Source organism: Chiroxiphia lanceolata, chromosome 1 (genome assembly GCF_009829145.1).
Source record: "Chiroxiphia lanceolata isolate bChiLan1 chromosome 1, bChiLan1.pri, whole genome shotgun sequence".
In the NCBI taxonomy this organism is placed as follows: domain Eukaryota; kingdom Metazoa; phylum Chordata; class Aves; order Passeriformes; family Pipridae; genus Chiroxiphia; species Chiroxiphia lanceolata.
Window position 1 is genome coordinate 38072666 of NC_045637.1, and position 16799 is coordinate 38089464.

Here is a 16799-nt window from a genome sequence, read left to right on the forward strand (position 1 = left end):
GACTAACAGCCACTGTTCTTCTCCACACCCTTGGAAGTACAGGACACAATCTACTCTATAACTGATATCCACATGGGGAGGCAACTTGCAAACATCTGACCCTCTGATACCAGGCACAGACATTTAAGCAGACCAATTTACCAGTGTCATTCATTTGCACCTTTCAACTTAATGATACCTTACAGGGAAGAAAAATTCAAATTAAAAATTGAAACTCTTAATATATCTTTGAAAATTATAAAGGAACAAGATTAAGACCAATAGGAGGCCACTAATCTTGGCATACTTCTGACCTTGTACCCTTTAAATCATTGTAATACCTTGTTCAAATTCAAACATAAATAGGATTTTTTTTTATGAGGGAGTTAGTGCTCCTGCTGCATCAAAAGCCATATTACATTTTAAAATTCCTAGAGCTGAGAATACTCATTCCCAAAGTAGAAGACCTCCTCACCAGATGATGGTAACGCAGATGACAAAATAACGTTACATTGAAAAATACATCTGTAGAAAGTGAAACAGAAAAGCAGAAGAAGAGCTTTTCTCTTACACTTTTTGAAAGGGGCTCGCAAGGTAAGTAGAATGCATTTTACAGCTTTATAGTGGAGATACAGTATATTGCAGAGTAACCATGTCCTCTCCCTTCCATTGCTTCTCCATTCCTGGCAACTAGCTGCAACTCATGTATATGTGACAAGCATCAGCTAAAGACAGGCAGAAAGAGGGAACTGCTCCCAGCCAACTAACTGCATCTTTAAATTTCTCTTCCCCCTGCTCTCCATTATGTCTGTCTGCCTGTCTCTGTGAATGCCTGTTTCCCTGGAAGGGAGGAGGGGACCCAAGCAAACCCTGAAGCAATCCCAAATTTCCTTGGTAGGGGAAAAATCTATTCTCCAGAGATCAGACCTTTGGTGAATCATTTTCCACTGCTCTGACATGTCAAATACTCCAGTGATTCACCAGTCATGGATCTCTGATTCACCTGCAGTAAACAGGGCTGATTGCTTCCCAGAAGCACTGTGGTTTGCATTGCTCTTTAAAGGCTCCACTTCCTCCATGCAGCTTCTCACCTCCCTGCCACACCCCACTGCCGTGGCCTCCCTGCCACAGCAGCAGCTAGGTCAGTGACAAGGAGCAAGAAGTTCAGGCTACTGGTTTTGGATCAAAGGGCCAAGAGGGAAGACAGTCTTGGGTAAATGAACAGTGAGAGAAGTTAGGAGGGCTCATGAATCTCCCCTTGTTCCTATTTAAGTCTGAAAATGGGAAGGACAGAAAAGAAGGGATGGGAGGAGTTTGGTATTTATTTGTGGCTCTCATTGGGTTCATCTCCCTGCCAGCACAGGACGCAGTTTCTCCAAGAGGGAGTACCAGAAATAGAACCGACGTTACATCTAATGAGCTTTTTGGTGGCATATTCATTAAGTTTGTAGAAAGGGTAAAGAACGCAGGAAGCTCAGTCTTGGAAAGGCTCCAACTGGACCCCTTTGACTCATTAAAGGAGGGAGTAAAATGAACCATGCCTCAGGGCAATCATAAAAGGATAAGCTGGAAAGCAGGAAAGGGTCAGTTCATTAAGGACTGGGGGACCCCAGCAGTCCCTGGCTGGGTAGTGTGGGGATGGGGCCATGGGATGGCGGGGCCATGGGATAGAGCTCAGCGGCAGGGATGTCTGCTCGCCCTTGGCATGCTGGTGGAGCCACTGATGCTTTGTTCTGGCTGAGCCACAAAAGGCAGCAGTGAGGGGACCTTTGATAGCCCTTGCTCCCCACAATTGTCATGAGTTTCCCATCCACCACCAGCACCAGAGTTCCTGTCTCCATCTCTGGCTTGGACTGGCCTTCCTGCCTGGCAAGGGGAGGGGGAATGGGGGAAAAGTCACACAGACCCTCCTGAGCCTTGCAGGGTCAGGGGAAGGGAGGGGTAGGCAAACTCAATTGTGCAGCTTTGCGGGGGGCCCCAGATTTTCTCAAACCAGTCACGCCAGCTGCAGCCCAGCCATGAGGAGAAAGGAGAGGAGACAGTGCGACAACGGCTTCTACACCCCGAGGGAGGAGGAGTAGGAGGAGGAACAGGAGGCCCAGGCTGCTAAACTGACACCAGGCAAAAGTTGGCCACGTTTTCCCCCAGCCACGGAGGAATAGCACAGGCAAGTCAGATGTGACCATGCTACAGGAACCAGGAGAAAATAAAAACAAGTGACAGCTGACTCTTGAGGACTTTTGTAGGGGTGGGGGAGAGAGAGGGCGAGGAGGGAGGGAGAGACCTACAAATACGGGGGGAAGGGCAGAGCGCAGCCCAGGAGCCTTCTGCAGCAGCAGATGGAGAGGGAAGCTACCGCTGATTCCTGCAGAGTCAGGGAAGGAGAGAGACAGCATTGCACTGAGGTGATCACATGAATAGGGAATGAAGGCTCAGAACAAAGAAGGGGTTTTGGGGAGAGGGAGCGAGAGTCCTTTGCAGGACCCCCAGAGCCAGGGTGTCCCAGCACGGTGCCCTGGGGTGTGCAGCGGGGGGCAAACCTGCACGGGGGCTTGGGCGCAGCCAGCTGAGGCTGCTGGAGGACAGAGACAGTGCAAGCAGAGGACGGATAAAGGAGACAGTGCAGTTACTAAGGGGTGAAGCTCAGTAAGACCCCACAGAAGAACTAATTCCTCAGACCAACCAGGACACAAGCACATGGTGGGAAGGAAAGTCTAAATTCCCTTGCTCTGGGCTCAGAAGCTTCCTCTAACCGGCTGCAGGATGAAGCTGCGGAGGCTGTGAATAGTGCAGCCTGTCTTTTTGCTAGTCCTGAGGTCCCCGATGTGCCTGTGATGATTGTTATGACAGTCATTCTCGCTGTGATTGGCACCTGCCGGTTAGATCAAGGTCACTGTTGGAACATATCTTTTCATTAAAATGGCCGAGAGCCTTTCAATGACCACAGGCCACAACTAATTAAGGGAGGACCCAACACCCCCACAGGAGTCGGTAATCAGGGCGGATGCTGAGCCACCCACCCCAAGGGGAGCCAGCGGAGCAATCCTGTCCCCAGAACCCTTGCATGCAGGGAAGACATACCCACTCCCGGCATGCCAGGCCACCCACCATCCTCACTGCTGTCACACCAGAGCAATAGCATCCCCTCCTCTCATGAGAGGCACAATACCATCTTGGGCACCTGGGAACAGTCTTTGTGTCTGGCTAGGTCATGGATCCTTGAAAGGAGAAGGACGGATGACAACAAAGCTTCTTAGAGTGTGCGATCAGGTGCACATTTAAGGGACAAAGATGCATAAGCAAGCTTTTGATTTGAAGAAAATCCTTTTAGAAAAATGTCTGAATGTGACCATGTTGTTTTAATAACTAATTCTGTGAGGCTGGCTCTGTGCAGGACTTAGGAAACATGACAAAGTCTTCTTAGGAAAGGACACTGTAAGAATAGGTCCATGCTACTTGTGTAAATTATCAGATCAAACCCCGACACAGGTGAGATACAATACACTGTCCAAAGAATTTTTGCTGCCAAACACTAAGATGAAGCCATACACTGCCTGAGATTCTACACATATTTTGCATAGTACCTTCGCATGGTCTTAGTTTGGTTAAACAACGTATCGATAAAAGTCAGTTTCTTCTTATTAAAAAAAAATAATTCCTGAAAATTGAGGAAAACAGTTTTATTCCAAAGGCTACTGGTGTCTCTCAGTCTTGTTTGACAGCACTTCTGTCCAGGTCCTTACCTAGGGCTCTCTTATTAATTTTCCCATCACTGAATGATAGAGCAAGAGTTCCTCATCATGGAAAAATGGGCCTCTGGGCTGCCTCCCTACTGCCACAAATGTAATCCGTTTACTTTTACCATCAAGCTAGTGTCTCCAAGCCACACTGTCTGGTGTTCTCATGCAGACAAACTCTTCCCAATTCAACACCATTTGCACCTTACAGAGGGGTTATGCTAATCTCAAGAGAGCTATGCAAGATTCCTGCAATGCGGTTCCATGCAAGTTTGCTTATTGATGCACTTTCCTCTATTTTGGCAAAATATTTTCACTTTGTGTCCACCTCAAAATGAAAAGACTTTGGAATTATTGCAGCGTCCAGGTGCACTTCCCTTGTTTTTTTTGACTATGGTGACCTTCCACCTAGAGATAAAAGAGGACCAGTATTGGAGTTTAGCAATACAAATGATGGTATATAGGATAGGAAAAGGGGTAATGGCTTTAAACTGAAAGAGGGTAAGTTTAGATTAGATATTAGGACAGAAATTCTCTACTGTGAAGGTGATGAGACATCGGAACAGGGTGTCCAGAGAAGCTGTGGATGCCCTATCCCTGGAACTGTTGGATGGATGCCCTATCCCAGGTTGGATGGGTCTTTGAGCAACCCGGTCTAGTGGAAGGTGCCCCTGCCCACAGTAGAGAGTTTGAAACCAGATGATCTTTAAGGCCCATTCCAACCCAAACCATTCTATGATTCTATTACAGCATGTGTTTTTGGCCCAGTGAATGTGGGAAAGAAGTTTGACTCCCTAAATATGTTCTGATATACCAGACACCTTCAACGGCTTCCTGGCAGAGGAGGAGAGGGAAACTCAATCCCCCCATCCCCCCTAGTTTGTTCTCAGGCTAAACAAATGCTTTTTGGCCTTTCCATCAGTTTCTTCTTCTACTACTGTGGTTTACAAGTTACATATTAGGCCCTATACCTGAAAATAGTTTTGTAAAATATCCAGTTGAGCTGGAGTCTGACCTTAGCAGACATTTCTTGGCACAAGGTAATTTAATAATGACAATAGTGATGTTTAATTTTGACTGTGATTGTGAGAGAAGGGCAAAAGACACAGCAGGTACTTATTGCCTTACACATGAAATGTGTTTTGCAATGCAACTTTTTAAAAGTGTTTTTTAAAGAATCTTTTTTTAATTGCTATGAAGAAAGGTAAACCTTGTGTAATTTTGTCAGCATTTCACTCTGATCTCTAAGTGCCTAATCCAGGCCAGGACTTCAAGAAACCCATTACAGTGACACCAGGCACCCACTGTGAGAGTCAGTCTGGGAGCTAGACAGCTAGGAAAAACCACAGCTTTGGTCTGTGTCCAGCAGTCTAAATAAAAAGTTTCCTTTCCATGCTTTGCATTCATCACAAAAGAGCACTAGCAATCTCTTTTATACAGTAAATGTGCACCACCACAGAAACATATCACATTAAAGTCACACTCGTAAAAGCTTGAGCACAGGATGTTAAAAATGAGGTATTGTAATTATGTTATCTCAGATTAATTTCTCCTTTTTAATGACTCACGGTATTCACACAGAAATGTCAATCTCAAGCATAAAAAGAGCATGTGTTGTTTTCTCTCCACCTCAGTAAATTGTCATAGATTTGGCTTTAGAGAAAATTATTTAGGTATAAATATATATGTTTACATATATAAGTGGATGTATGGAATTGTGAGTGTTTATTTAGTTTGCACTTTTTGCACTTTAGTGATGCCCAATATTCTTTTCACAAAGGTGGAGGTGCAAAAACTGAGATTTTGCTGTTATTCATGAGACTCGTTAGGGCTTAAGTAAAGTATCAAATGTTATGAGTTCATGATGAGGTGCAAGAACTGCCAACACTATTAACTTCTTACAAGATAAATGATATATACTAAGCCAGCAAAAAAATATACGTTGAAAACACAATGCACCTGAAATACCTCTGTGTTAATATTACCAGGAATTGAACAGCTGCATCTCCTGACTTCAGTATTAACAATTCTTTTCTAATAGCTCTTATGCACTCAATCTGTGTGATGTTGTTTAAAAAAAAGAGAAAGAGACAAAATCAAGCACTGAAGTTCAGCACTCTCAGAGGGGAATACTGTGGGGAGTAGTGAATTTTGAGCGGTGCTAATTCCCATGCTGCTAATTGGACAGAGGCCATTTCCTGCACGCTAAAGTCAAACAGGACAGGAGCATATGGGCTTTCAGAGAGAGAGTTGAGTCTTTGCAAGAAAACACTAAAAAAAAGCATCCTAGAAGCCCCACAGAATATTGGTGATTGCAGTTAAATTACCGACAAATTACAAACTTTAAAGCTATATGCACAGATGCTGCTCCTATTGCTTCTGGGAGAACTGCACCTTTGAAAAGATGGTGCTTGTTCCCTGGGGATATGCCATTTTCAGTGCCCAAAATTCTCCCTTGGCCCTAGCGTTAAAGGGTATAGGGTTTGATTTGTTTTCTTTATTAATTTTTAATTATTTTTCACTTTATCTGAATTTCTTATAGGTTTCAATGGCAGGATAACATCCTCATTGGTATGCTTTTCTGAGAGCAGCCGGTATAGCTCTCAGGCCTGAAGGAGAGAGGAGGGTTGCAGGTTCTGTAATGTCACAGAGGGGACAGACCTGTCCTACAAGACTGAAAGTTAGCAGTCCACATCAGTCAGCACAGAGTCTTTTATTCAGCTGTGTCATATTCAACTAAGCCAAACATTTATCATCAGTGGAAACCATATTGGCACAAGTATCAAACATTACCTGCTCTTCTTTAAATATGCTAAATCCAAGCAAAAAAAGCCTTGCCAAATGAGTCTGGGACAGGTATAGGAAGGTCGTGCTTCAGGTATGTGACAGAGCTAGGATTCTAGGGGTGAGAGGGATGCTCTTGGAGGAGATGCTGATTAGCTCACTTCCCTGTATTTTCCTGCAAAGAAATTGGTGTAGGGTGGCCACAAACCAGGGCACTAACAGAGCATCATTCTGATCCTTTGTGGCAAGGATGATGATGGTCCAAAAGAGTTGATTTTCTTCTATTAGCTGCTAATCAAAGATGCCTCTTTTACTTTGTTTGACAGTTTATTCTCCCCACAGCAATCTCTCCTACACAACACCCTGCAAAAAACAGATGCACAGAAGGTGCTGCACAGGGACCAAGCACTGAAAATTTCAGCTGCCAGAGTGGGTGGTTTATAAAAACAGCCATGGAAAGCCACAGGGACACAATGGCTCTTGTGATGGAGTTGGTCATAACAGGCAGCACAAGCAGCAGCATCCCCATTAGAGGAGCAAACCTGCTGCATCTCCACCCAGCTTCTGCTTGCAGCCGCAGCTGCCGGCTGACCGCCTGGTTTAGCTGCTGCTGGGGCTCCCTCAGTAGCTGTCACACCTGCTCTGCCCTCCCTCGGAAAGCTGCCAGAGGAGAGAGCAGACAAAGGACGATCCACACAGCTGGAGCTGCTGGAAGCTGCACGCTACTCGGGTTGGTGTAGTGCTCGCCCAACACCCCTCTTCAGTAGGAAGCCTCTTTCCTGCTGCCCTCTGAGTTCGGCTCTTCAAGCTCCCTCATTCTTATCCCTTGCCATCGTTTTTAAGGCATTACTGCAGAATTCCTTTGTGTTTTTCAGTATTATTATCGCCGGTTCTCACCGATTTAGCCACCACAAACAATATGTCTTCATTGCTGGCTGTGCCCATGAAGCCCACTTAGGTGGCTTGCCTTGGTGCCAGCACTTGGTTGAATGGCCCAGGGCAGCAGGGCCCTGCTGGAGCACATGGGCATCAGAGCAGCAGAGAAGGGGTTAATAAAGGGTTTAATACCAAGAGGCCATACAGCAAAGCCCAAGTTAGGGCCAGCTGCACCCCTCCCCCCTCGGCCTTCATCCTGCTGCAGCAGCCCTGGCAGGGATGCAGCACTCAAGTGCTTCTTTCCCCACTTCCCTCCTGCCCCACTTGTGTGATGTAAAGCAATCCTTTTGTTTCCTCTTTAAGACATTAGCCTCAGGGGCCATTACAGGGAAAAAAGGTAGCTGGGGCTCTTTTATCTGAAGGAATCCATTAGGAAGGTGGGGGGGGAGTCTTTTCCTTCCCCCATGCCCAGGAAGCAGCTCCTGCTTTTGCACTGCTCCAGGGACATCTCACTGCTCCAGGGCCACCTCCTCCCTGCTCCATTGCCTTCTCTTCCCTGTTCCAGGGACATAACATCACTGCTCCAAGGACATCTCCTCACTGCACCATGGCCACTTCCTTGCAGCTCATGGCCAGCTTCTCAATCCACTCCAAAAATGGGTCAAACGCAGTGTCACCATGCAGAAAGCATGAGTCTGCTATTCAGAGCCTCCACCTCCCCACCCCCATGTGAAATGAAAAGGAGGACATGTTTTTAAATACACCCCAGTGTAACAGATTGGCTTTCTCTTTGCTGACATTTTGGGTGACTGAGGGGTGTTTAGTATTCTGGCATGTCTTTGTGGCTATAGAAAGCAGAAACTCATTCTTGCTCTGTTTATCCTTGCACTGAAAGCAACAGTCCCTGTGCATTTGCAAGAGTCCAGGACCTGAGGATTTAAATAAAACTCCAGATATTGTAACACTCTTAATAAACTTGAAACCACTGAAATAATAATAATAATAATAATAAAGAAATAAAAAAAATTATGACAGGGAAAATAATTGGGTAGCGGGGGGGAGGGGCTCTTTTGAGCATACCCTTTGAGCTTCTGCAAATCATGAATCACAGAACAAACATTTGTTCTGTACAGTGCATGCCACCAAGACCCATAAGGACCTATCTTAGGCTAATATAAATTGCCTGAGTTCCAGTAAGACATTAACAGCAGATAGTCCTGCTTATGCTCCAACCTCAGCGGAGACCAAGCAGCCGTGGTCAGCCGAGAGTCAAACCAAGCATGCCAGCCCAAATGGGTGTATTTACCCAGGCTTGGTGTTAACTGCTAACACCATTATGTGGTTTTACCACAGATAGGAGCTGGCTTGCACATCAGTGATTCAGAAGACAAGCAGGGTGAGGACACCAAAATAATCCTAGCTAAATACAGTGTTCAGCACAAAAGATGCAGATTAGGGTAGAAAAGGTGCCAGCGTGATTTGCTTCTGTCTAGGTCATGAGATATAGGATGTTTTTGAAAGCCCTTACTCAGCACCTGACTGCATCCGTGCATGGGGAAGCCACCCCCACAGGCACAGTCATGATGGGCACCACCGACTAGTCAAAAATAGAGGGATCAAATGAGAGCAGCTGCTGAAGACATAGTGGGAACATGTTTGTGAGCAGAAATACATGTGAACCCTTAGCTGGAACTGGTGTGAGCAGGAGCATTACCATGTCTCCTTGTCAAAATCATCAGGGAGAGAAATGCCAGTGGGCTAAGAGCAAGGGTTCCTCCCTGAGCCCTGCCATGTCCTGTCCTGCACTGCCCTGCCTTGCATGATGGCTCCAGGAGGGAGGTAGAGAGTGAGGGAGGTTGTGGTTGCTTTATAAAATGTGGGGTCTTGGGAAAAAGCCACAGGGGGATCCACACTCTGCTCTTCAAAGATCAATGGTTGGGCACACCTTAAAGCCACACGCTCGAACTCCAAAATATTTCAAGTTCGCCCAGTACCGAGAGAATAAAAAATAAATGTAGGAAGACTTCTGCCAGGAAGCACTCATGGGAAGGCCAGTGTATCTGCTGCTGCCCATTCTGACAGGTCTCCCTCTGCTCTCTCGTAAACATCCTCCCCACATGCCATATGTCACACATACCCTCCCTGGACCCGCCAACACAATTATGCTGGGTCTGGGCACAGCCAGGGAACAACATCGCTTTCCCATCAGTTCTGCGCTGTTGTAGGTAGCTCGGGAGATAACTGACCCCCAGCTACTTCTGTCACAGCCAACGGAGAACAGGAACAGGGTTGAGTCCAGTTGCTTGAGGCAAGACAAGCGGAAACACAAAGGTAGCAGAAACAGCACTGGTGTGAAAAATATTTAAACATGTATGATATTGCAGAAGTGACCTCCTTCGCTGTCATGATCCTACTTCAGCACAGGCTAGTGCCACAAAAATGAGTGAAGATGTGTGGTGCTGCTGGTAAGGTAACACTTGATCACTGACCTAAGCAGCCCCTCCTGTAGGGCTCAGGCAGCAGGATCCTCAGCTACGGCCTGGTGTCCTACTGTTTCCCATCCACAAAGTGCCTACACCTATCTAAGTGAATTTGCACTGGGAGAGAATCCTACACTGTGTGTGCACTTTGTATGAGGGTTTTTTGTTTAGGGAGAAGATGCAGGAAGGGGTGATTTGTTTCAGGGGGAGGTGGGTGGTTTGCACACACCGTACCTGCAGCAGCGGCCTGGCGGGAAGCAGGGGCTGGAGATCATGCAAGCCGCAGGGCAGACCCTGAGCACGTCTGGAGGTGCCTGCAAAGATGTGTTAAAAGCAGCCTGATTTCCAAGCCTGGGCAGATTTCCTACAAGGAAGGAAAGTGACTAGCAAGCCTGTAGCTGCCCATTGAGACACTCGGGGTACACATTTTTCAGAGCTGTGGCGCCTGCCCCTCAGCTCTTCAGGGTGCCGTGGCTGAGCCTGACACTGCCACTGCCATTAAGTGGGTGTCTGCCGGCATGGCAAAAACTCACCAACAGGCTCTCAAGGAGCCACATCTGGTGCTGGAGGTAGCTTAGGTGTCTTGCTTATCCTAGGCTGATGTTCCCAGCAGGGCTGGTAAACAAGTAGATGTTTATAGCCTCCAATCAAGGGAGGATGGCTGCTCAGGCCTGCCCAGGGTATTCTGCACAGCACTGTGCTCAGCCGTGTATGTGCTGCTTGATCCATGCAAGTCAGGCCAGTAAGAGCCAGGGAGAACTTCAAGGGGTTACATTTTGAAGAGAGTTAATACAAATAAAACAGGTTATCTTTAGAAGAATTGCAAGCAAGACTTGTCTTTCTCTACCTGGAGAGTTACTGCCAACACTGAGAAACTGTTCTAACAAAGAGCTCCCAAGAAACAGGGGAGGGATGTGATGGAAACCCTACCATTTGAGATGTGATTGACTGGACAAAACATTGAAAATATGATGGTTCCAAAGCTGCCAGAAAAATACATCAGAGCTGATCTCATCTATGACAAGTGTATTATGTACTTATGGATGGATCTATACAATCCCCCACATCTGACCCGGGGTCACAGGCGTAAAACAGTGGGAGTCACTATAAACACATTTATAATTATTTAGGAATGTCTTCTCTTCCTTCCATTCATTAAAGAAAATAATTTTGTTTCCCTTTCCACTTCTTTACTCAGGAAGAACCTGTACCTCAGATGATTAAGGTTTGCAGAACTTTGTGGAGTTTGGATCAGACTTCAAAATTCGAACCACTGTCAGGAATCTGCTCTGCCAAGATGTGTAGAAAATGTAATCCTTATCCTTGGGAATTGCTTCAATAATTCAGTGGTGTGCAAACAATAAACAACACTAAGGGTGACGTTTCTGGCAGTCCTTGTAGCCTCACAAGCAGGATTTATGCCAGGTGCCTGTTATGCATTGCTGTCACAGTCCTGTTGCTTCACATGCAATTATACTCGATCTTGGGAAGGTGCACCTGGCATTTTTGCCGAGCGTTGCTCTGTGCAGAGGCCATACAACTTGAAGATGATGCTGTGTGAAGAGACAGAGGAGCTTTTTCATCTGCTCCCTGCTCCAGCTAAAAGCATTTCCTGGGGCAGAAGCCAGACATGCTGGGAAAAAATGCTCAGGCAGCCCACTTAGTCTTGCTGGTGGACTAGCATATCTTGGCAAATAGACAATAACTAACGCCCAGAATTTGTTAACCCAGGGTATTTTAATCTGTTTGGGTGTCAGCTCTAGAGTCTGGCCATAGATGCTCACAACCCTCATGAGAATATCATGCTCTTTCTGCTGTGGTGCCAGCAGGTGTAAGTGTCCCGAGCTGAGGTGACCTGCAAAAGGCACGTGCGCTTTCCCAAGTCCTTCCTTGGCCCCTTCATCCTGGTACTCACAGAGGACGGAGATTTGATGCCAGTCCAATCTCCAGGCACTGCAGCGGCTGGGGCTGGACCACCTTGACCTAGACTTCATGTCATTCATTTCTCCTCCACTGGGAAATGGCTCTCTGAGGTCTCAGGCATCTGCTACTGCTTACCCAGGCTGCAACGCTGATTATCGGTGCTGGCACTGGTTCAAGAACACACTGTAATACTTTATTGTGCCAGTGCTGTTTTTCTGAAAGCTGCCCCAGAGGCCAGGAGGATGGGTGGATAGGAAGAGGTAGGTGGACAGGGTCCTCCACGTCTCTGTGGTGTAGGGAGGTCTCCCATCCCAGAAGTTATTGCAGCCAAAGTGCCAATCTCCAATGAGAAAGGCACTTTGCTTGCACTTGTCAAGTGGCTGTGTGAGGGGAACACATCACAATGGAATGGGGAGAGGATGTTTTCCTTGGCTTGGCTGGGGAGAGTAGAAACCCTCCTGACAGGCAGGAAAGTAGGCAGGGAAGGGAGAAGATAGGAAAAGCAGGAAAGTTCAAGCAGAAAGGCAACATCAGCAGGCAAACAGCATAATGGAGGGCACCTGTTGGAATAACTCCAGGAAAGTTCCCAGTTATTCAGGGAGTCACGAATGTGTTGAGTCAAAGCGTATTAGGAAATAAATCTGGTGGGCAGAGTGGGAGATGCCTGCATCTACGTGGCACTCAGAAATATTTTGGATACTGTCTCACAGCTATTGCTCTGAAAGGCCAAGAAAATAATTTCAAATTGCTGTATGATCCCTGGGACAGCAGAGCACTCAGCCAGGAGTGATTTGTCAGCAGGCAGACAGGGAATGGCTGTAACAGGAGCAACGGACCCCTCCCTAATTAAGGAGGAGAGATTTTTCCCAGCAGGGTCTTGACAGGCCCCCCAAATAACCCAACAGCACACCACTGAGGCTGACTCAGTCCACAGCCTTCTATCCCTCATTCACACACCTTTGAGGCAGAGCCCTCAGCTTTTGTAGGTATTTCTTCAGCCCTGACCAGGTACAACCAGAGGGGCACATTAGATGGAGTTGTAAAGCCTGTTGCTGGGAGCAAAGCTGCTGCATCCATGAGAAGGTGAAAGAAGGTTGATGCTATAACAGCTCATCCCATGAACACCGCTGCAAACACCACACCAGAAGATCAAGGTCTCCTTTAGATGGTTTCCCAAGGCTTTACAGCTCAGCTATAAAACTGTGCACTGGGAAAAACTTTAGCAGCATGAGAACAAAGTTGTTGCATCATTTTTCCTTTGCAGATTTGCCTCAGCCGTTTCTCAGCCCTCACCCTGCTGAAGAAGAGTTAATGTGCTCCCAGCTGGAGAGATTACATTTGAGCACTGCATGGCCAAAAAACCTACATGTGGAAGGAGAGGTGGAGAAGAATCTGGTGCAGGATTGACATTGCTGAGCTGTCTGGTGCCCCTGGGATTTCTCCGCACTGAAAAAAGACAATAAATAACAGTGACTGGTGGTGGTAGCATCATGCCCTGCACAGAAGGCTCTGTGGAGGATGCCAAAGGGATACACAGGGCATAGGCTCCTGCAGGCAGGATGGTGTTTTTGGGGTGCCCAGGTGGTGCCCAACTTCATGCTTTATGGGAAGGCACTACCTCCTCCCACAGAAGCAAATTAATGCCTCCCCTCCCTTCATCCCTCCCTGCTTCCCGCCCACTCCTCAAACCACCTTGGTGGCCAGCAGAGAGGGAGCCTGGGTGGTGCCCAGTGGTGCAGGGACACAGGTGTCTGTCACCTGCTCCCAGCTCCAGCTGGGATAGAGGAGGATAAGGGCTAGCTGTCTGGTCTGCCTCATTGGAAATGAGTTTCTAAAACCACAGCCATTTGCAAGGCAGATCAGCTGAAGTCCTTGACATTGCTTAAAATCTTTTTTTTTTAAAGAAGAAGAAAAGGAAGCTGAACTGCATTGCAGTCCAGGTGGGAAGCAGCAGGAGAGCAACTCCAAGGTCAGCGAATTGTGGTGGCAGGAGATGGACCAACTTGCGGAGGCCACATGGTGACATTACCACAGCAGTTCTCACCCTGTGACATCTCCTGAGCTGCAGGGTCCCCACCACCCCAAAAGCTGCATCACTCCAGACAGTGCCCGGGCACAGGGGCAAGCAGGGCATCCTATCCCTGTGGTCCATGGCAGGCTTGGAAACCACCTTGCTGGTGCCTCCTCTGGCCTTCTGCTTCTCCCTGTCCAACTTCAGCTCCTTTCCCTTGAAATCGAGTTAAGGGAGGCCTGGGCTTTTCCTTTTACACAGATGAGGTGGGGGGTGCTGCGGGGGAGGGGTTGCTATAATTGGATCACTCACTGTGTGACTAATCACAGCACCGGTAACCACAGTGACTGTGGTTTCAACCTTACTTGGCCATTCCCAAACCACATGGATGACCCAGCCATCTGCGGCAGGGTAGGCAGGCTGGGGGCACACGCCCCACAGCCCTCACTGCCTGCCCGCATGTGGGTGGGTCAGGGGCTGTGGCATCTTGATGCTGGTTCTTTCTCCATCTCTGTGCTGGTGGCCTTCTGAACCGGTGTGTGTCAGGTGGGAGCATGGCCACAGACCAGGCAGGACTAGTAGTTCTTGGTCAGTATGGGCTTCTGTGATGGAGCACCCCCCTCCTCCCAGTGCCTCCTGATTAGAGTTTGGACTGTGGCTAGGGACTTGAGATAAGACTATTGTCTAATCATCTCAAGTCTGAGGAGAAGTGGACAAGGCACAGGAAAGAAGAATATATCTGTGTTAAGAATCAGTCCTAGCTGAGCTCAGGAGGTGGTGGGGGAGAGGGGTTTCGGATGTGTGATGGTGAAATCTCCACACCAAACCAAAAGAGCAATCCCGTGCCCCCACCCCTGCCCTGAGAAGACCACATACACATGGGACATTCACATGAGAGGCAGCTGAGAAGGGGTCATAAAACACCAAAGACCCCCAAATCACCCCCCTAATTCATTCCTGAGGCCTTCCACCACCAGAAGACTGCACATGATCCAAGTGAGGCAAGAAATCTGTTACAAGTGACTGCAAAGTTCCCCCCACAAGGGGAGGTGCTGGGCATCTCCCAAACATATATTAATCCATTGGACTCTATGTTTTTTGGGAAACCTTCACCACCAAGAAGACCAGAAGAACTGGACTGATGGGACACCGCCTGGTTACATGGAATGGTGATAGTTTTTCTATTATAATCTCTCTCTGTCACTCTCTTTCTTCTAGCCCCTTCTAGCCCCTCCCTCCTTTTCCCTATTTCTTTCTATCTCTCTTTCTCTGTCTCACTTTTACCATTAAGTAAAACCCATACTATTGATTTCGGCATTTGGTCTCATAATGTACCTTAATTTGGGCAGAGGCATTTCTAATAATTTTAATAACCGGATCGTAACAGCTTCAGCGAAAAATCCAGATGTGACATTGCAGCATTCCCCAGATGAAGGGCTCAGGCTTGGCCCAGTGGACAAACCCATGGAGCTCTGCACGTCCGTGTCTGGATGTGACCGGTGGTACCTGTGCTCACTGCAGAGGTGGCATCTGACTGCCCACAACTTGCCCTGGTGCATCTATTTCTGGCAAGGAAGCAGAGGCTAGATTATGGATGGTAGATCAGATTAAGTTTTGATTCTTATGCATTTGAGTAGGAACAATCCTTAAAACACATTATTAACCTCCTTACCTTTAATCAACCAATTGCTGGGTGCCCTAGCACCTGCTTTTACCAGGTGACCTGGTGAACCTGAATGTGGTTCAGGGAAGCAGGGCATAGGCTACCACCACTGCTGTTCATCAGGAAGCTGCGCTGCAGCAATGTGTGTCAGGGCATTCACCTTCCTCTGTAACAAATTCAGGGCTGCAAGATGAGGCTGGGGAACACCCACCTGCCCCGTGCAAACACAGCCTCCTGGGAAAGCCAGACGGCCGCTGCCACTGTCACTTATTTTGAGCCCAGTGTTCAGTTCTAGAAAGGAGGACGGAAGGAAGCAACAAATGGGAAGGAAACGGGCCTGCTTGTGAAATCCAAAACCGGATCGGTAAGAAAAACATCATAAATTATGGATCCCCTGGAGCCGCCAGCAGCCTGTCACTGTGCATGATCTGTCTCCATTGTACTTTTCTGTGTGGTGAAACTGTTGTAAACTAACACAGGGTGAGCTTTTTCTGCCGAGGATCACTGCCCACTGTTAGAAGAGCCCTCTGCCTTCCAGCACAAACAGGCCATTGCAAACCAAATGTTTCGTGTAACCGATAGCGGCCCCAGCGGATAGGCAAGCCCTTGAAGAGGGTGAAGGGGAATGAGGGTTTCAGCTGATCCTGCTCACTGGAGCTTAGCACCGGTGGATGCGCCAGCTGCAAGGACGGGGACGAGCAGCCTGGGCCAGCACAAGGCCGCCCATTGTTCCCCAGTACACTGCTGGAAAAGACAACCGGATTAGGGGAGACGAGTGGCAGTGCTGCAGTGCAGGACACTCTTACTGGGGAGCCAAGGGGGCTCTGTCCCAGCCTTCAGCCCCCTGTTCCTGGGGATGGTGTGGGGGGCACATCCAGAGTGTGGTCTGCCCAGAACAGCAGGGGTTTTGAGTTGTGGAAGGGGGATTTTCAGCCATCGAGCTACACCAGCCTGTCTTGGATACCAGATGCAAGTGGGCAGGGGGAGGAGGGGAGCGGGAGCAGAGAACGAACTCAAGGTCAAACAGCGAGGGGAGGGGGAAGAAGAGGAGGTGGCGGGGAGGAGAGGAAGGGTGTCCCCCATGCGGGTGGAGAATCGCTCTTTATCCAACCTCCTTCCCCCCTTCTCACACGCCAACCACAGAGGCAGCCTCTCATCAGGATATTTATGAACACACGCACAAATGGGAGGCTGAGGGGAGGCAAAAAAAAACCCCACCGCCAACCATCCAACCCTATTTTGCTCATTCTCTTTCTTCAAAGGGCAGATGTGCTATGGCCTGCAAAACGAGAAGGACACTCCCTTGCTGTTAGCTAATTTAGGCTGACATGTTAGGGTTTTGCAGT